The sequence below is a fragment of the Pteropus medius genome, unplaced genomic scaffold (assembly GCF_902729225.1).
Source record: "Pteropus medius unplaced genomic scaffold, Ma_sr-lr_union100, whole genome shotgun sequence".
Lineage (NCBI taxonomy): Eukaryota > Metazoa > Chordata > Mammalia > Chiroptera > Pteropodidae > Pteropus > Pteropus medius.
This window is the reverse complement of record NW_024340696.1, coordinates 27088249-27110263: the sequence shown is the minus strand read 5'-3', so window position 1 is coordinate 27110263 and position 22015 is coordinate 27088249. Positions and strand designations below refer to the sequence as shown.

The 22015-nt window shown below is 41.0% G+C and overlaps 1 protein-coding gene and 1 long non-coding RNA gene across 4 annotated transcripts in view; both read right to left on the bottom strand.

Annotated features, from left to right (window-relative positions):
- Positions 1-22015, bottom strand: part of FOXO3 (forkhead box O3) — a 107474-nt gene that overhangs the window by 33199 nt on the left and 52260 nt on the right. The gene's annotated exons all lie outside the window — the stretch shown is intronic.
- On the bottom strand, positions 1622-19383 carry LOC120608192 (uncharacterized). The gene is made up of 3 exons (XR_005654324.1): positions 18854-19383; positions 14274-14278; positions 1622-1634 (listed from the first exon to the last, which is right to left on the bottom strand). It is a non-coding gene; the product is annotated as an uncharacterized LOC120608192 (long non-coding RNA).

The window sequence follows — 22015 nt, the reverse complement described above, 5'->3', positions numbered from 1 at the left end:
TGTAAACTCCAGGACCAAGGAGCAAGTTCTCCACTCTTTCCATACCTCAGAATGAATGGCAGTTTGACGCATGCAGTGTGGTACTCAATAAATATTTAGAAAGTTAAATCTACAGCTTTATGCTACAGGACCGAGACCACAATGTATTGATCATCCAAGTTCTGTCCTCTTAAAATTGCAAGAGTTAGTCTATACTTAATTTATTCAAATTAAATATAAAAGGAAGTTGCAGTAGCTGTATTTTCGTGGGCAAGGGAGGGTTGGGGGAAGGTGAGGAGAGAGCATTAAGCTCAACCGGGAAGCAGGTCCAGCTCCGTCTGTTCCTTTTAGAAGGGCCCCTGTCATAGCTGTCACTGCACCCACACTTGAGCAGGGTTTTCCATTCCAGGGACTGCTTTCTGAGCAGTGTATAACGAAAGATGGTCTCATCTGCCTTTCTCTCATGTTAGTCCAAAGCACTTGTCAACAACAAGCTGGACTTCTGATTTTATTTACAACACCACATATTTTATGTACATGGAAATGAATTTTTTTTAAAAAAGGCAAAAAACTAATGCTTAAATAGTGTAGCAACCAACAGAGTTCTGGTTTCCTTCCCCAGAGAGGAAGGGTTAATGAGATTAAGCTTTGCATGTGAAAGGAAGCAGGAACTGGACCTCACCTGCCTGTGGCCATGAGAGGTGTGGTCGGAAGGAAGACACCCTACCTTCAGGTCAGAGAAGCAAACTGATGCCAGGTGTCTCCAGCCAGAAAGGACAGATCCTGAGATTATCTTTCCCCCTGGTCCATTAACATGAAATGTCTACTGTTACAGACCTGGATATCAGCACAGCCTCCTCACACCCATCTAAGGCCATCTAGACAGTGCTGAAATAGCAGCGGGAAAAGATTCTGGAAATGAACCCTCGGACCTGTTAGCCAGGATGAGGTGGCACTTTTCTGGCCCCTTTCCTACTGTCTATTGGAATAACTTTAGAATGAGATAACTTACCATCCACTTTTTTCTAAAGAATCTAAGCCTCTAATCTATATAAAAGCAGTAATGTACATCCCTGTGCTGGTTCCTACCGCTTCTCATCCCAACCACACACTCCTATTAGAATACAAACCGCAAACAAATCCTTGAAGTGGTCTGCTGTCCTCCAGGAGGGGGTAGTGGGGGTGTCTGGGAATCACACCCCTTTTCCTGAAGTTACTTATTTTTTGACACCACCTTAAAAGTCAGAGCTCTAAGGGGCCCCCAGATAATCATCTCATCCTAACCTGTCATTTCAGAGATGGGAACATGAGTGTCCAGAGAACTGAAGTGACCTGTACAAAGTCACACGTTGCTAGGTAAGGGCTGGGCAGGGCCCATGCCCAGGTGTCCTGGCTCTGACACTGAGGTTTACTCTGGTCTCTACACCAGTGGTTTGCATGCCTTATCTTCAGCAGAATCCTTTCCCCAAATGAAATCTTAAGCAAATCTTGATTCACAAAGCAAATCAAAGTGGAAACACTGGTTAAAGTCGGGGGTAGGAGACCCAGAGGCCATTTCCACAGCCCTGACCTTCCCTCGGGGCCCTGCAACCCCTCTGGGGCTCTCTGGGGTCTCTCAGGACTGCACGTAAAAACTACTGCTCTACACCACGCTCCTTAACACTCACACCCACACCTAAAAACGCCATACAGATGTATGTGTGTGTGTGGGCGGGGCGGGGGGGGGGACTTGTAAATATAGGCCTGCATATAATGACATTACTGAAAACATGGAAAACAGGGTAAAAAGTTACTCATATTCCCACTACCCTAACAAAACACTGTTGACAGTTCGATATATTTTGTTTTCATTTTTTTTTCTTCTAAGGAGATTTGTTTTACAAATTTGAAAACATACTTTTCTGTCCTATTTTACTGACTTGACGTTGGGTATATATTTGCGTAACATTAAATTTTTATTAACACTCATAGGAATTCAGGATGTCTTTTTGATAAATGACTACCTTTTAGAAATACATCAGAAAACTTGGACATTATAATCGCTCAACCTAAGCGAAGGGGAAAAATTTTTTAATACAGATAATATTAGCTATAGGAGAATACGACCAAAATCTACTGATGAGGAGTCAGAAAAGACCAGGATAGCAGGAAAGGACATACTGAGTTTCATGTAAGGAAAAAATTCAGGAGGAAGAAATGCTAAGGAAATTCTCGGTGGAAATACAATGTTATAGAACCACAACTCTAGAAAAATGAACTGTTTCTTTATCAGGAGTCTGACAGGTATAATAAACTCCATACAGATGTAACCCAGTACACTCTTACATACCCACGAAAACACTCACGGGCTAACCCCCTTCTGTTACTAACCACTTTGCCCCCACTATTCTGGTGAACCAAGGCTAGATTTTGACACTTTTAAATCCGTAACAAGGTACAAGTGAAGCAGGACTCTAGGACGAAGTCCTCTGCCTAGTTTCTAGGCTGGTTTCTGGCTTCCTAACTTTGTTCTGTATTGTGTCAATGGGCCAGCAGCACCTCAACAGGCTACTGACTCACATGCTCATCACATGGAACTCATCAAACTTAACATTAAATTTTTTTTCAAGTGGTGCTGAACTAGCCAAACAATTAACAGATAAAAATAGGTAACAGAAAAATAACTTCTCATATGCGTTTTCTTTTAATATCTCAATTAATGTTTCTTTTTTTTTTTTTTGCCAGCTTTGAGGAAAACTTTATTAAAGAAAGACATAAGAGTTATAAACTAAGAGGACAAAGGCAGTATAACAGAACTCTGCCCAGCACCCAGAACGCCCTCACTCTGCAGAAGTCTGCACCTCCCCTTCATTCCTGCCTGTCTGAAGATCTTTACATCCATTTACAGGGCTGCTCCTTCAGAAGAGCTGCCATTGAAATAGAGGCAATCCAGTGGGACTGCCTGGGGGAAGCAGCAGAGCTGCCCAAGTCCCTGGGTCCTCTAACCTCTCAGCTTCTCCCAGGGAATGCAAATAAGCCCAGTAGGTATAGAATATGAAGTGGGTCCTCCCAGAGAGCAGGGCTCTGCCAGCCTGGTTGGTCTTTGCTTCCTGTAGTTTCTCACCTGGCATATGCCAAAGGGAGTTCCCTTCTGACTAGTGAATTTACCCCAATCCTCATCCTCACAAACTTCAGAACACACCCTAGGGACCTCCATCGCTATTTAAAGGAGGAGGCCATTTTCCGGAAAGCTGTTGAAGGGGGTTGGTCTGGTCTTCCAGGCTCCACCTTCCTCAGATTCTAGGATACCAGCACACATGTGCTAAAAAGGAGGGACTCTGAGATGCTTGGTCTCTGCTCCATGCACCTACTTCCCCCCGCAGCTCCAGGTGGGCTCAACACAGGGTCTGCTCTATTAGCAGAATGTTTAACCTTTGAGGCATGTGGGGTTTATCCTTTCCCTCTGTTAAATGAGTTCTCTTGAGCAAAGGAAACAGTAATCTCCCGTTGAGAGGTTTAGTGAATAAAAATACCAAAGAAGTGAATATCTTACATCTGTATTCTGAGATCAAGTTAATGTTTTACATGTGCATACTGCACATGCTCACGACCCCCGACATCTATAAATATATTAAGTCTCACACAGAATGGAACCTGGAGCACACGGATCAGTCCAAACTCTGAGTCTTCCTCCCTAGAAACAGATATGATTAGTCACATTTTAGAAGGTGGCCATGAACCCAGGCCTCAGAAAAATAGGTCTTCTCACTCCGCAGACTGAGGGTTTGTCTCTGTCCGTAGCGGAGGGGTGACACAGCTTAAACCTGCTTTGTGTGGGAAGGCTGACAAGATGACCACAATGACAACCAATCAGTAGTAGAAACAGCTTTCTTTTTTCTGAGAAGTCTTATCAAGGGAACCAGTTATTAAATTATACACAAAAGCTATGCTTTTAAAAAATCTCCCCTTTTCTTGTTATCTCTAAAAACTCAAGTCTTTGTAACTAACTCATCTCCTATGACTTAGCCCAAACCTTATGATGAAGGCAATAGGTCAGCATGTTCCAGAAAACATGGACATTGCTAACTGCTTTAATTCTGACTCCATTATTTCCATCTCTCCTGATCCATGAAGGCTTCTCTCCCATCCTGCAATTGTACTAGTGGCCAGCCATTTGGTCACCCCTGCCACAATGTGAAGGATAGGGCATAACATCTCTAACAGAGAGGGAAGGTCCCTCTCACACCTCCTGCAGCTTGGTTCCTGACATGTCTAAAAATCCTTCTTGCTATAGAATCACAGCATTCTATTATTCCTTTTATTGTGATATATTTTAAACAGACAAAAAGAATTACACAGAATATAACAAATATCCATGTACCAATAGCTCAATTTTAACGAATCTTAGTATTTTGCCCTATTTGCCTTCAATAACTTTTTTTTTTGAAAGAAATAAAACATTAGAGATACAGGTGAAACACCCTGGTACCCCCTGCTCTTTCCACTTCTCCTACACTCTCTTCACAGATAACCGCTATCCTAAAGTTAGTATTTATTTCTATTGAAATTTTACTATGTAAGTATATGTGCATAAATATGTAACATTCCTTGCATGTTTTAAAACTTTATATAAATGGCATCACACTGTCTACAATTAAGCAACTTGCATTTTTCCCCTCAATTTTTAAAAAAACTTTCTTATAGAAAATTTCAAACCTATGCAAAAGTCGAGTGTTATCTCAAACCCCTATATACTCATCCTCCAGCCTCCTGGCCTTATATCTATATCCAGATTATTATATCTATCCCTTAACCACTCATTCCCACCTCCCCTCCCTGGCCAGCAAGCCCTCCAATCACTCTGAAACAAATCCCATACATGCAAAACTTTTAAAGGTTTAGTTTCTATTGGAGCTGACTTTATAAAGAGAAGCCAAGGCAGAAGGGGAAAAAATGCAAATACATGACCTGGTTCCAACCACCCCAGGAGAATTATAGCTCAAATCGTTTGCAAATGGATCCAAAAGGGCAAAAAGAAATGCCAGCATTGGTTGGGGTCCACTGGTTGAAGCATGAGCTTGTCCTTTCCAAGTGGCTTTGAGGCAGGGAAGAGGTCATCCCTGAACTTTTCCCTTGCCCACTACCTTCAATCTCAGCTCAGTCTTCCCTCTGCATACTCAAACTGCTCAAGATAATACCCTCTTGTCACATAGAAAGAAAAAAAAAAACCAACCCATCCTCACCCTCCTTCACATGCTTAATATGTGAATTGCATCTCTGAATAAATTTATACACATACATATATAACAGTAGTTGCTAATGTTTACCAAGAGCTTTCTTTTCACCAGGCTTTTTTTTCCACACCTTTGGTTGCACTGCTAACTGAAATTCAACAGATGAGGAAACTGTGTCAAATAGCTCATAAGTGGAGCCACATATTGAATTCAAGTGGATTAGCTCCAGGGCCCACATGCAACACCATGCATTGCCTCCTTAGCAAAAGAACCAGTTCTTAGCAAAGAAGCCATAGGCTTGATGAACGGCTGGAGACAAAACTCCACTAGCAAGTATGTGATAAAAATCTGAGTAACCCAGTCGTATTGAAGGCTGTCTATGGACTGCTCTGGGCAGCTGGTTCTCAGCTCTATGACACTCGACTTTTCCTTTTAGAAGGTCACAGTCAAATTGACTTCTGTGTAAGAAAAGTAAAAAAAATAGTACAAAGGTAGACAAAAGCCATTCATTAGTCCAGCTTCCCCCCTCAACTTTACCCTCAATAGCCACTTATAACAGGGAATCAGAAAAGAGTAGATCAGGCTCTTCTTAATGCCCCCAAACATGTGACCTTCATCTTGAGAATGTGGTATCGCAGTATCAAAGAGCTCCTTGTATTGCATGGACAAAGGGGGGCAGAATTGTGATGACCTAAGTATTTGACCTTCATGCAGTAAATGCACCACAGCTTAGTCTCCAACAATTTTCGGTCGTTTATAATATAAACTGGTTTTTAAGGAAGAAATGCTATTTTTCTTTTAAAAACAAAATCCAGAATTATATTCAGCAGCTTTTTAGGCCTTGTATCTTAAACGCTCTGTTCTTCCTAAACGAATAACTTTAAAAAAAATCAGCAGATAAGATGAATCCTTCTATTTGCCAGTGGGCCTGACTGCACGCCTCTCTCCCTTCCTCCCCACCAAACCCGCTCCCCCTCTTCCTCCCTCTCTCTCCATCTTTCCCCTCCTGCTCCTCCTCCCCCTATAGTGCCTGAGCCAAAGTTCCTTATCCAAGGTGGATTTTTCACTGTTATCATACTGTTTACTACAATTTCTAAACAAGAGTAAACACCACTACCCTAGCATCTCATTTTATTTATTCAATCAATATTTACTGAGCAGTGAGTACCCAGCACTATGTTAAATGCTGAAGCACGAACTTTAATTTGAATACATAGGGGAATTTCCTCTTTTGCTTAAGTTCTTGACTTATGAAGCCTCAAATGAGAGGACATCTTCTAGCTGAAATTTTATTTTCTTATGAGAAAGAAAAATTTATAAGGCATGGAGACCAGGTAGAGAAGAGACAGGTAAAAAGACTGTAATATGGTAACATACCATTTCATAAGTTTTTAAAATAGTTTTATAGAGGGCACATAAACAATTTTAAAGTTCCAGTTTAAAATGTAAACCTCTCAATAACACATCTCCAAAAGAAGAGAAAGAAGGAAAAGAAATATTCAGGTATCTACTAGAAAGTTGAAGTTTTTTTTACACCGTACTCTGTTTCCATGTTCTAAATTTACATGGGTTAGGTAGAGGAGATGGAGAAACAGAGTCAGTTGACACCAGTGAATTACCAGTTCAAACACAGTGCCAGCTTTCTCTTTTATCATGAACTTCACTTGCCTTCTGTGTGTCTCACTGACTAGATGTGGTAAGTTACAGGGATGTCTGCAGGTCCTATCCAGACCCAGGTGCACTATGAAAGGCAGCTACAGCAATGTTACAGTACCTCGAATAATGCAATGCACAGTGGGTTAGGGGAGAAAGAAGTTATTCAAGAAAGAATTATATGGAATAAAACTGGTTGTAGAAAAGCATAGTTACTACTATAACTAATTAATACTTTCTGTATTAATTTTTTTGGAGTGTTTAATTTCAAAGGCTTTTAGGCAATCTCTCTTGATACCTGTTATTTACTGACTGGCTAGCTCTTGACTTCCTGGTTCCCAGCCACATTTTACTTATCCTCTGTCATGCTGCTGGTCACGGTTTGCTTCCGAAAAGAAATGTAAGGCAGCTGGAACTATGTTTTGTTCATCTCTGCAGTCCCCATAGTGCCTAGCACTGTGCCGAAACCAAACTCAGAGTTTACCAATAAAAATTTTTACTTAATTAAATTAAGGAGGCTTTCCCTGATGTGAAGCAATGTGAAAGACATCGCACTATGCCACTAAAAAGGCTGAACCTGAATCTAATCAACACTCCAGAGCTAATGTCCAATTTGACACCACAAGAAAACAGATATGTCAAGAATGTGGGACACTCTCACTTTCTGCAATAAGTCAATGGCATGAAAGAAGAAAGGGTGAGGAGAGCTGGGGACTGCTCTTGATTAAAAGAGATATAACATCCAAATGCCATGTGTAGATTGCCTTGTTAAGATTCTGATTCTATATAACTATAAAACACACACACACACACACACACACACATTTTTACACAACTAAAAGAAAAAATTTTTACTATAAACTGGGCATCAGAGGATACCAATAAACTATAGTAAATATACTTGTCCTAATGGCAGTGTCGTTATTTAAGAGTATGCTACAGCTCCAAGGGGCACCATGAACTATGTAGGTGAAATAACAGGCCTAGGAGTTGCTTTAAAATGCTCAAGGGAAAAAAAAAAAAGTTAAGTAAATGAGGCAAAATCTTGAGGCAAAATCTTGATAACTGTAAAATATATATATTCTACACTTTTGAGTGTTTGCATTTTTTCATAACAATTTTTAAAGAGGCTCAAAACAGCAACTTAAAAATATGTTATGTATAAACTAAGCGAATATTTTCAAGCCTCTCTGACCATATTCTCATATTCATCTGTGAAGTAGTTTCGAATTGGCAAATATTCACAGAGCCTCACACCTATGATACTGAAGACAGAGAAAATGGGGGTATACAGGTGTGCAAGAGTCAGCTCTTTGACCACCAGTGGGAGACACCCCAACAAGTCAGAACCTGAGGGATGGTCTGGTCTGTTCCTCGAAACACCTGGAAATGAGACACGTTCACTTAAGACCTGGTTCGTTTGACGAACAAAATCAGCTTTTTTTCTGATTACCTTTACAAGGACAAAACCTTTTACATACTGTCAGGTGAGTACTAAACGGTAATGCTATAAGCAGTGTCCATCCTCGGAGTCTCTTTAGCAGACCACTGGCACACTTCCTAAGCCAGAAAGGACAGCAATAAACAGTAATAAATAGTAAATCTGTAAGATCTATTATCTACAAGCACCTGTAGATTATAAACCTGTGAAAAGTATGGTACTGTGCTTACAATAAGGTACCTTCCCAAGTTTCTTCTGCTTTGTTCTTATCAGCAGTTCTCTTTCAGAGTTGCTTTCAGGGGCCTGGGTCTTTTCTAGTATAGGAAATGTGTTGGTGGTTCGCTGGAGAAGCAGTGCCTAAGGATGGAGACTTCTTATAGATTTACTATTTATTACTGTTTATTGCTGTCCTTTCTGGCTTAGGAAGTGTGCCAGTGGTCTGCTAAAGAGACTCCGAGGATGGACACTGCTTATAGCATTACCGTTTAGTACTCACCTGACAGTATGTAAAAGGTTTTGTCCTTGTAAAGGTAATCAGAAAAAAAGCTGATTTTGTTCGTCAAACGAACCAGGTCTTAAGTGAACGTGTCTCATTTCCAGGTGTTTTGAAGAACAGACCAGACAAGTGCTATTTTGTTCATTTTAAAAAGTCTGAGAAAACAACATAAAAAGTAGATTTCTCATTTATTTAATGTCTTCTGTAAGAAAAAAAATAGTGTTTTTTAAAGATTATAGAATAATCATTTAGAGTAGAAAAATCCTAGACCAACGCTATGCTGTCTCTGTGTATATTAAAATGTGCCCTTCTCTTCACCAAGGCTTCTCTTTCTTCCTCCCTATCCCCAAGAAAATAAAACCCCCAAACTGCATAAGGACTGAGAGGCTAGGTGTTTGTAGTCCAGAGGTATAAATGACCAAATGGATGGGTAAGTCAGGTCCCTAAAAGAGAGTAATACTCCATTTACATGGAGACAAACTGACAAGTAAAACTGACATTCCCCACACTTACTGGTCTGCAGCATCAGAATTTACAGACTAAAACTGCAACGGCGCAGGGATGGTTGTCTGTCTTTGCTCACCACTATACCCCCAGGTGTCCAGCACACAACACACACGCTCTCTAATGAATGTGAGTAAATGCAGCCAGTCCTAACTACCTCAATCTTCTTTCTTCTCAAAATCAAAAGAGCTAAAAAATACTGATGTACATGATGATAAACTAAGTTCCACAGCTTTAGTTTAAGAAAGCAGTACAAGTTAATATATTTTAGAAAGACCATTATTAGAATGTCTAAAATAAATGGGCTTAGGCACTTATGTATGCTTAAAAAATACCAATCAACCTCAACCCAATAAAAGGATTAAAGAATCCTAAAATTCATGATTATTTTATGCATCCTAATCAATTAATTAACAAACATGGCCTTTTTGTGATGGTTCCTGAGAAGGAATACAATGATCCCTGGTGGCAAGGGGAGAGAAAAAAGGAAGAAACAATAGCAGAGTTTGAGAAAGTCTAATAGAGCTTTTCTTCTTCTTTTTTAAGTGAAACAAATCATAAAAAGTTATAGAGAAACAGCAAGACTTTCACAGGAGTTATCTAACTTAGAGAAAGTGGGTGGAAACGTAGAACTCTGAACCAACGAGGATAGACCTTAGTCACAAGACCACAAGAAATTAACATAAAAGGACAGGCAAAGTTGCCTTCTATTGTTTCCTTCCCACTCCAAAGCACAAAAGTTTAGGTGATCGCATCAGGCACGAATGCCCCAGCATTCCCTAGCTCAACCAAATGTCACCCTGGACACCCAAAATGTTCAAATTCCCTTCAAGTTTCATGGCCACAAAAGCATCCTTCAGGCACTATCTCCCTCAAACTGAATGTATCCTCCTTCTCCCAATTCATCCACGTCTACCCTTTTGTCTCCGCCTCATCTCTTCTTCGCCCTCCACTCTATACCTAGAAGCAGGTTTCCCTGAAGCCACCTGTCTTTTGGCCAAACCAGAGGATACAATCTTCTCTTAGAAAGGCCAACATGAAGTTTAAACCAATACAATATTCAAAAATTGGTCATGTTAAAAAATGTTTTAAATATCTTCAAAGATGACTCAGAAGTAGTAAAGACACCCCCAAAGCTTCAGGTGGGCTTTTCCTGAAGTGCAGAATTTATATAACCAGACAAATGTATCTAAGTCAATCTCCTGGTATATGTTTCTAATCCTTTTATCATGAGTTCACCTTCAAGGCCACAGGGATTTATGGATGAAAAAGATCTCTTTTCATGGGTTTATTATCTAAATTCCTATCAAAGGTGCTCAAAGACAAGTGCTACTTTATTCATAAAAAAGCCTGAGAAAAGCACATAAAGATCAGGTATTGCACTTATTTAATGTCTCCTGTCAGGGAAAAAAAAAAGTGGTTTTTGTTAAGATTATAGAATAATACTGCTGAAAGAGAGGTTTTACTACGAAGCGAAAATATTACCTAACTAAAGCTTCTACCTCTTCCTAATCCCTTCTGAAAAGACAGAACACTCACTTATAACTTTATCACCCTTTGACTTTACAATGCCATCAAAGCACAACCTGCTAGATAAGAAGGTAAGAGGAGAGAAATAAACAAAAACCTCCCTCCAAACAGATGACTACCAAACCTCTCCCTGCTGGCAGTTCTCCACCTGATTCCACTGTGTCTCAGAGCTCAAGAGACCCACAGGAAGAAGATGCCAGAAAATGATACGACCCTCACCCTCAGACTTACTGCCTTTCTGCAGAACTGAACTAGATCTTAGAAGGATCCTTCAAATCTAGAAGGCAACTTTATCTCTCGCCCTTGAGAATGCTGCCTGCTTCCTCTTCCATCTCCTTAGCACCTGATGTTGCTGGTGAATACTGCTATTACCAACACCAATGGTAACAGGTAAGTTTTAATTTACTTTTTGCTAAGCACTATGCTAAGCACTTAATATGCATGACCTTGATATAATCCTCAGTTGGGGTTTTACCTATGAGAAGTAGGGGCACAGAGAGGTTACAGACTTTGCTCAAGGTCCTCAGCCAGCAAGTCAAGGAGTTTGGACTGGAACCCAGGTCTGTCCTAAGGCCACGACTCTAAACCACAACACAACCTTAGGCAAAAAAGTATCCCCCATGCCTCCATCCCAACTCCAGAAGTTCAAAGGCCCCTAGTGATAAGAAGACCACCAGCACTCATTATGTAAAAGCCTTTCACCCACCCAAGGTTCCTCCCACCTTTGTCTTTGCCTGGCAATGCCCAGTGGTAGAGGAAGTAGGTGTCCTCCCCGCCCTATCCCAGGGTACTGTTCCACTTCTTCCTAATTATAACTGGCTTATAGTATGTGTTTAAACTCTTTCAACACCAGGGAACCTGCTGAGAACCTGACAGAGCCTCCTTCCTCCTACCTGTCCCCACCTTGGGTTCTGGATGAAGCAAATGGACCTGGAGAAGTCATGTGCCAGGCAACACAACTCCATGGTGAAACACCACTCTTCCTCTCCACCTCTCCCAAACCCTCTGGGTGACACTCTTTCCAAAGGACTACCAAAATGTCCTGTTCCTGCTAGTTCTTCTCATGTGAGAGAAAAAGACTGAGAAAACGGGTTACTATGGGTTAGCCATTAAAAAGTCCCTGTTGAACTCATGCATTCTCTTAGTTAATACTTAAATATGCAAGTCAGAGACTTCAAGCTCATACAGGGCTTCTGGAGGAGGGGAGAGGAGTACACAGAGGTTAACTTTGCTGTTTTTCTTGGCAAGGAGCAGCCCAATGATAAAAACATATTTTGTAGTAAGAAGTAGATTCTGAAACCGAAAGCAGATGACTAAAATATATAACTTCCCATATCTCTGTGGAGTGAGAACCAAATGAACTATAACAAGGGGCACGTATCAAATAAGGAGACTAATAATGGTTACTGCTGACTGTGCACTCACTCTCGGCCAAGCTCTGTGCTAGATGTTTACAGACACTTGACTAGACCTTCATAATCTTGTGAAGTTTATTATAAAGAGGAAACTGAGGCTGAGAGACTTTACCTCCAAAGTAATTATAGTACTTCCTGGGTGCCAAACTCCACTCTAAGCACTTTAAAAATGAATATATTGACTCATTTAATTCTCATAATAGACTTATGAGGTAGGTGATACTATTACCAAATGAGCAAACTGAGAGAGAGTGTCACTAAATTACTTATCCCAGGTCACACAGCTGATAAATAAGAGTAAAGATTTAAACCTAGGAACTCAGACCCCAGCATCTGTGCTCTTTAGTCACTGGGCTATACTGAAGATATACTCCCTGGGTTTTTGTTTGTTATATTTTACTTCTTCTTCTTTTCTTTTCTTTCTTTCTTTCTTTCTTTTTTTGGGCTGTTATTTTTCCAACAAGACTGAAAGCTTTAGAAGGACAGGGGCACTTTTCATTCCCCACTCAGCAATTAAGTACTGTGAACCAGCTAAGGCAGGGTCATCAATAAATAATTGAGTGTGGTGCAACTCATGGAAGGATCTGACTGCTGAGAGCATCTCACAGCTCCACTGCTCTGATCCAGACCTCCAGGTCCTCCTACCTCAGCAACCCCCAAAGACCCCAGACCAGCCCGTGTTGTGTCCATCTAGGGGCTATGTAGAGGCAGGCTGGTACACACTGAAACTGCTCTAACATAAAGATCAGATGCCTTTACTTCCATTTCCAAAATACTAGAGAGCAACACACAGCAAGTGGACTGCCACATACTGCTCCATACCCCTGCTCGATGTCCAAAAGAGCTCAAAGCTCTCCTTGCTAGACCCAAAAGTGAGCTCCGAAGCCACCATCAATCAGCATGTCAGCATGTAAGGGGGCATCTACCAACCGCCCCTGCCCTACAGCAAAAAGAAGGCCTCTCACGGGCTCCAGTCCACCTTTTGGCAGACCTGTTCCACAATCTACCCTTACCTGGAGTTCCCACTAGTCAGTCATTTATTCCTTTGACAACCATGTACGGAGTACCTACCATACACCAGGTTCTCTATTAGGTGCTGGAAATATAGGGTGAACCAGAGACACACAGTATTTGCCCTCGTGGAGCTCATCCACCCTTCATCTTGAGAAATTCTGGTCATCAAGGCTTGGCTTACACGCCACTTCCCATGGGAAATTCTAGAAGATGCTCCTTGTTTCAAGTAGCTGGTTGAGAGTGAGTTCCGTCAGAGTGTATGGTAGATTAAAAATATCACCTAAAATCCTCATCAAAATTCTGGCATGGCCAGTTGGGGAACAAAAAAAAAAAATCCCAGATTGAAGAAAATAAGATTATCTTCACGGGATATTTCACTCTGAAATATGCAGAATGGTAAAGGTTAAAAAAAAAAATCTGTGAAATCAATGACTCCTAGGAATAACAACAACAAAAATCTGAGCAGGCAGAGAACCCTGAACTACTGTAACTTATAAACTGATTTTATCTTTCCCTCCCTGGCTACAAAGCTGTTCTTTATGTCAAAAATCAATGGTGTGCCTGTTTATCTCTGATATACATGCTCAAGTCATTAAGTAACCTAGGAACATGGATTAAAATAATGAGGTGTGCCTTAAGGTAGTGACAGACACCCCAGAAAATTGCTAGGACGACAAGGTGCCATAGGTATCTGGGCTGGCAACAGGACCAACAAGTCTTGACACCTCAGGAAAGAAAGCTAGCATCCTCAGAGACCACACTGTTAACAGCGATTTAAATTCTACCTGGGCCAACTGATACACCTTACCTATCTTGCATCACAGGAAAAGGTGGGGATTACACATAAGTGAACTTTTCAAATAACTAACACTTACTTTTCGGTGCCAAAATATTAAATTGTTAGCCATTTTAAAAGAAAGTACTAGATGTAAATTAACATTTTCTGGATATCTAGGGTCATAACAAAGTATGTTCTTATACCAAATAGACTCAGACTATTTCCCCTCCTCCAAGCCTGCTTCAAGCACTTCCTCTCCCCACCCCCAGGTGTCTACCTAAGGAAAAGCAGATAAGTAAGGTTATGCGACACACCCGCTGAACTTCGACACCATTCTAAGTCAACATGCTCTGGCCACCCTTATCAGGAGGTAAAAGGCAGGGAAAGAAATCCCAGTACACTACCTACCTGTGGCAGGAGAGGCCTCAGTATCTGATAATCTCAATCAACTCAGCGCATCATCGTTGTAATACTATTTCTATTTTAAAGATAAGGCAAATGAGTCCTGGCAAAGTTGTTGGCTCAACCAAGATCTCACGGCTGACAGAAGGCAAGGCAGGGCGGAGTCTCAGTCTTCTGACCCCAAGTTGCATCTTCTTCTATTACACCAAAGTTGAGTCAGAGAGGACTGAAGGTCACCAGAAGACTGTAACACAGGCAGTAGAGCTTAGAAATCCTTTCACCGCAGCTTCCCAGAGGAAGGATTTCTTTAGTTGTAGAGAAATAAACCCTTTCACCATCATATATTTTTTTATCATCATATCTTTTAGAACTTAAACTGTATTGGGTAGTGCAAATAATTAATACAGCGAAGGCAAGTATCTCAAACTAGACACACGAGTGCACCTTTAACTGTGGTCCTGTGAGCAAGCCTGGATCTTCACTATTTTACATCAGTAAACCTGGAGGATGAAACTAACCGCTAGGACCATCCATCCATCTAATGACCTAACAAAATTATTACTTCAACTCACCAAAAAGCATGGAAATGTTAAACCAAACTTTTCCCAGAGAACTAAATAATAGTTATTAAGAAAGCCTTAACTGCAAGTATGTGCTAGTTCATTACATATAGTTTTATCAACACTACTGCTAAAACTGTAACAAATACCACATAAAATGCTTAATTCTATGCACATGGCATGTGTTCAGTGAATGAACTTTTTACTCTGAATCTTTAATAACTTTAAGTAACCACATGCAAAAAAATTATATACATGAGAAATACCAGCACTCATTTCCACTCAGTTGAGGATGTGCTTTGACCTCCACTTTATACACAGAAAAAAGCTAATTTTAAGAAATATAAAATACGTCCGAAGTTTTACCAAAATACAATACTAACTTTAATTTTTCATTTTGATTATTTTCTTCAAAAATGAAGTGGCAATTTAAATTCTTATTTCCAAGCCCACATAGAGGACATGCCCTCCAACTACAAATAATGGTTTCTAAAAAATGCACTCATCCTGGATCTATAGCTTTATTCTTGCCACTATTTATTAAGGAAGCAACCTACTAGACTGGATAAACTCCATTTACATCTTGAAATATAACTGTAAAATCTAATCCTAACTTGTACTTCCCTGGGTCTGTGCCCAAAGAGTTGCATCTTTCTAGTGTAAACCAAGAGGCTGATTGATTGATTGATTGATTGACTGATTTACTATTAGTCTATCCTAAGAAATGTCCCGTCAGAACAAGGAAAGGAGATACATCCTAAATTTCATCATCCGTGGGCTTCTAGGCTTTGATTCGGATACAAGAGAAATCCTTGGAGGCCCAGGTATAGTCAGATCTGGACCTTGCTCTCTGAGCAAATAAAAGAACTTCTCCCTCAGAACCCCAAAATATCAAATAGGTTCATGGGAAGAATGAAATTCTGTTGTTCCTGTGGGCCCAACACTACTCTTTACAATGTTTTTGTCACCGTATATACAATCCAGATGTCAAAATCTTGGTGGCATCATGCCTCCTACCTGCCCATTAACTTGATACCTATTTTCACTGAAGAACACAAATTTCTCCATTTCTTCTAAATCCATTTAAGAAATGAACCAACACAATTTGCAGGTGGTTCTCTTTAGCTGAAAGGAGAAATCTCTCATAGCAAATAAATACTAAAAACAACATCATGGAAAGGAGGAAGACTTTTCTTGTTAAGTCTAGTCTATGAACCCGCAGTTCAAGACATGAATTTCCTTCTTTCCCACTTCATTTTAGTAGCTGAGATTATTTACTACTTAATGGAACAGACAGCATAAACTAATGTATACTTTATTTATTACAACTGTGTTTTCTACAAAGGTGGGAGGCTTGTGAGGAGTATATTCCTTCGCCTTCCTGGAAAGAGGCCAGGAGATTTTGTATAACAACTACATCAAAAAAGCAAATACCCAGGAGCAAAAAGTGTGACAAGGCCTGCCCAGGAAAAACAAAAAACAAAAAACAACAAGCTTTTCCAAAACTGAAGGCCAAGCTCAGGGGCCCACAGTGGGGCTGAGCCACTGTCTGTCAGTCCCAAACCTGAGACAACCCTAAGTTGTTCCTTAGGGAGGAAACTGGAGATGGAGCTTCTCCATCCAAACTGAGGACATGAGCTATTAAGGAAAGATTTACACGTGGAGGGTTCACAAAAACCTATCTGCCACAAGTATCTTCTACTCACCCACAAAATATCCTACAACTCCTACCAATGGCCCAGAAATCCTGAAAGGAAGCCATCTTATAAGCTCTTCAGAGAAGGCTCCTGAGACAGTGAGGGCTCAGGATGCTTGCCCTGACCCTTTCTGAGGGCTGGCCTGGAAGCGCCACCAATTCCTCCCCAAACCAGTTGCTGGAAACCACCGGCAGACTCTGGCGGGTTTCTGAGGCATGACTTAGTCCTATGGCATGCCCAAGACGAGAAAGGGAACTGTGCCATGAAATGGAAGTGGGCATGTAGCATCTGTCCAGGCTCAGGTCTCTCTCTCTCTCTTTTTTTTTTTGCCTCTCTCACTGTCCTGGAAGTGGCTGACCCTCCTGCTACTTCCATGACAGCTCAGGAAGGGGAACACTTCCAACTTTTCTTACACACAACTCTAGAATTCCAGAGAAGGAAGTTTCTGAATGGGAGACACAGGAGGCCCAGCTCTCTCACAGACATCATGCAAAATGAGTCACTTCATCTACATCTGTTGCTGGTGCTATTGCTACCCGTTTAGAGTAAATGACTATGGCAAATGGATCCACGTGGGATCCCTGGAAATCAGAGTCAGAGCAATGGGGACGGAGTGACCCATTAAGAACGTCTGCTGCTGCCACATGTGCTGGATCCTTCCCTAGAGGGGCAGAAAGGCTCCCCTCGATGTCTGTGTGGTTGTGGGGAGAAGAGAGGCCAAAGAAAATACCAGGAAGGGGAAGGAAAGAGAGAGATTGAAAAACAAAAAAAATCCCCAAAAAGCGAGCAGAGGACAAAATCTCAACTCAACCATATTTTCAATAATTCTCCAAGGGGCAGGGACTCTTTCCTCTGATTTGATCCCAAAGGGAAATTATTATGGACAAAACCCATCTTCCTTCCCTCCTCTACCTTCTCCTGGCTAACTCAACTGGACTCTCAGGTACAAAGCAAACCTCAAGACAGAAAGCTCCGCACTCTCCCTGGCTCTCTTGCTCTCCAAGAGGAAAGAAAGAAGAGCTGCCCCAACCACTCCTCAAAATTTCAGATGCCTCCACTACTTTCTTCCCAATCTCTAGACAAAACTTTTGACTTATACTTCAATGGAATCAGGCCCATGACCATCCCTAATGTCACATAAACATGACTGCATGACCTGGGGCCTAATTCAGAACTCTCTCTAGCACATCCTACCATTAGGCATTGCCTACCTGGTAAGCATGTAAGTGGTCTGCCTTAGGGGAGCTAAAGACCACTCACCTCCATTTTTTCTCCCCCACAAGTAACAAAATAGCTTGTACCCCTGTTAGGCTTAAGGCAAAGTTTCTCAGCCTCAGCACTTCTGACATTTGAGCTGGGCAGTGCTCTGTTGTGGGGGCTGTCCTGCGCATTGTACTATGTTTAGCAGTGTCCCTGGCCTCTACCCACTAGACTGTAGTAGCAGCCCCCAGCTGTAACAATCAAAACTGTCTAAATGTCCCTTGGCGGTAAACCCACACCCATCCACACACCTGCCCACATTGATAATCACTGGATTAAGATATCACCTCTGCATATTCTCTTTGTTAAATTCCTGTATTCTTGGAGAAGATACACATGAACTGCTATAAGCAACTAAGACTTAGGTGTGAATTAATCTTTGCTCTGAGAGGTATACAGCCTGACAAGGACAGGATTACACTGAGAGGGATGGACCTTTGTGGCAAGGCTGAGGTTGGGGGAGGGAATGGTGAATGCTGCCAGTAGGAAACACACGCAAGGAGAAACAGCTGACCCAGTTTTCTCAGTATGGGACTTGAAGCTGTTTTTCTCCCTATTTATGAGGGAAAAGAACCGAATTCAAGTCTGTCTCATCCGAGAAACACAGACGACCTGTAAGAACCTACAAGGTCTTAGAGAGACTGAACCTCACCAAAGGGTCAAACTAGACCTGGCCAATGGAACAAAATAAAAGTTCCAGCATTTTTGCCTGAGGTATGTCTCTAGGAGCACTTGACAAATGCCTTGGTGCCCCACATAGAAAAAGTGGAGTAGGTGAGACACAACTCTACAATGTAGAGTGATAATGGTGGCCTCACAGGGACTCGGGACCACAACGAAAGAGCAACCAACAATTATCATTCTAGGAGATCCAGATGATATACAAAAGAATAAAACAATAAAACAAAAACAGCCCTCAAACTACTGACAATCTAGTTGGGAAAAGAAAAGATTAATTACACATTCATAACATCTTCACCGCCTGATAGCAGCACCTAAGGTTTACTGGAAGCGTACAATGTGCCAAGCTCTATGCAAAGCACTGCACGGCCATTACTTCTTTTAATTCTGAGAACAACCCTATAATGTAGAGAATATTCCTATCCCCATTCTGTAGCTGAAAAAAATTGAGGTTCAAAAATGTAAATCAAAACCACAATGAGATACCACTTCACACCTGTTAGAATGGCTCTCATCAACAGGACAAATAATAAGTGTTAGGCTGTGGGGAAAAGGAACCCTCCTACCCTGCTGGTGGGAATGTAAATTGGTGTAGCCACTATGGAAATCCATATGGAGGTTCTTCAAGAAACTAAGGATAGAATTACCATATGACCCAGCAATCCCTCTTCTGGGTATTTACCCAAAACACCTTGAAAACATTTATCTGCAAAGATATATGCACCCTGATGTTCATAGCAGCATTGTTCACAGTGGCCAAGACATGGAAACAACCTAATAGATGACTGGATAAAGAAGCTGTGGTACATATATACAATGGAATATTATTCAGCCATAAGAAAGGATGAAACACTGTCATTTGCAACAACATGGATGGATCTTGAGATTATCATGTTAAGCGAAATAAGTCAGACAAAAAAAGCTGAGAACCATATGATTTCACTCTTATGTGGGATATAAAAGTAACAAACAAACATGACAAAACACAGAGACACATGGACAGTGGATTAGTGGTTACCAAAGGGAAGGAGTGAAGTATAGAGGGGTAAGGAGGGGGTCAAATATTTGGTGGTGGAGGGAAATTTAACTTCGGATGGTTAGCACACAATGCAATATATATACATGACATATTATTGATTTGTACACTTGAAACCTATTTGATTTTATTAACCAAAGTCACCCCAATAATTTTAATTAAACAAATCTGAGATTCAAAGAGACCAGATGACTTGCCCAAAGTCATACAGCTGACAGTGGTGGAGCTGGGATTCAAAGAGATTCCTTCAATTCAAACCCATTCATAGCCGCTGTGCTACAGACCACAGCAGTGCAGGAGTGTGAAAGGGCCAGCGTGCAGAGAGGTGGGAGACCGCCGGGACCCTCAACAGAAAACCAGTGCTGGGGCTGGCAAAGGAGAAGGAAAAGTGCTTCCAAAGCAAAAGTTCTTTAAAAATTAGCTCCATGTCTTCCTAGCAGCCTAACCAGCTATTGGAAATACTACTGCCCACAAAGGGAATCAGCATCTTTCCTCTGAAGGGTCTGAAGCTGCGCCGAGTCAGGTGCAGCAGGCATGCACAGATGAACGCCAATAAATGCTCCTTTTTTCTTCCAGGGATAAGTGTCGCTCTTTCTACTGGGTTTTAAACTTTACTTACCTTTAAAATCCATACCTATCTCTCGAAGTCAGTGGATTGTCTTCGTCTCGTGGAGCCACGAGCTCCTCTGGAAGTCTACTGATGCTGCACACCCACTTCCCAGAAAAACGTCTGGACACACATCCTCTTGCTTAACACGTTAAGAACACTTCAAAAGCTTTTACACTTTACAAGGTAAGGAGGATGTGAAAACTTAATTTGGGCCCAGGTTTTGGATTTCACTTTTTCAAGAGTTTTCATTCTAAGGATCCATCTACTCCTTCCAATGCGGGTTTGCTGAAGAGACTGGCCAAGGTGGTGAGAGATTCACTCCCATGGTTGTTCACTGTAATAGTTGAGGTACACCATGCACTACTTCTGGATGTTGGCTTGTTAATTGTATTCTGAATGTGACTCCTGCCATGGCCTTAAAAAGGACCAAGACAGGCCCTGGTTTGGCTTGATGGCATCTGATGCCTTTGCGACTCATTCCCAAGAACGGGGGTGCTCCGGGTGTCACCCTGATGACTTGACTACAGCCTAGAGGAACGGCTGCTCTTCACAGGCAACTCCTAGCTTTTCAGGCAGAGCAAGGACATACAAGCCTGGTTTCCAAAGTGCTTAGCAATGATTACACTGGTTTTATGATTCACTACGCAGTACAGGATGTGCCCAATTATACACTCTTATTTTTTCCAACCTTATTTCATAAACTCCAATTTCACAAGAACATAGATTCTCCATCCAAACAAAATTATCCAACTTGAACAATTGAAATACTAGTTATCTTCAAAACTCTCTTTGGAAATGAGAATAGAAATAAGACATGATTTTAATATGTTTTGGCTGTGTTCTTCATTCAAACATTTAAAAGTACCTACATTTTGGATATTGTGAGAGGCCCACAGGCACACAGAATCTTTTGCTGAGTGTCAGTAACAAAAAGCACTATGCAACAAAGACAACAGATAGGCCCATATCAAATAAAATAACTTTTATCAAGTAAAAACATTAATAACATTTTCCATCTACTCCCACTCCAGATGAAAGACTTGAAATCTTTAGCAATAAGATGCCAACAACAGGTGCTACTGAAAAATAAAATTCTTACTATAAACAAACTATTAGTTCTTTGTAAGATAAATAACAACTTGGTGTTCTCATCCTCAGACTCAGAAACATGGCTTCATAACTCAAATGACCCCAGCTCTACCAGAAAATAATCCTACCTTCAACCATGCACTGCCCCTTCCATCTATCGAGTATTATGGGAGAAATACAGAAGTCTGTCTGCAAAGAGCCAGTAACTTTATAGTTTTTGGGGGAAACATCTACATCCCACATGGAATAAACTAAAGCCACTTACCACCACATGTTTTCCTCCTAAAGAAACAGTCTCTCTCCTATTTAAGGAAAAGGACAGACAAAAAAAATTATGTACTGCTAAATGTGTTAAGAAAAAATGTTTCACACATAAAAACAAATCAAAGGGCTGCATGAAACCATTTAAGACCTTTAAGACATGAATTAGTCAATGATGCTGTGTATTTCTGGGCTCCTAGATACAAACATGGTTTGTTTTTCTGACCTCAAAAATATAATGAAAGGATTTAATTAACATAAAAATCTAACAGAGAACACTATTAGAATTGGTTTAGGAAATGAACCATGCTCTCAGGCATGGAATGCTATTTATTCTGTTCTAAGAATGATCTGTGGAAATTCCCTATGACTCCTAGCAAACTTGGTCCCATAACT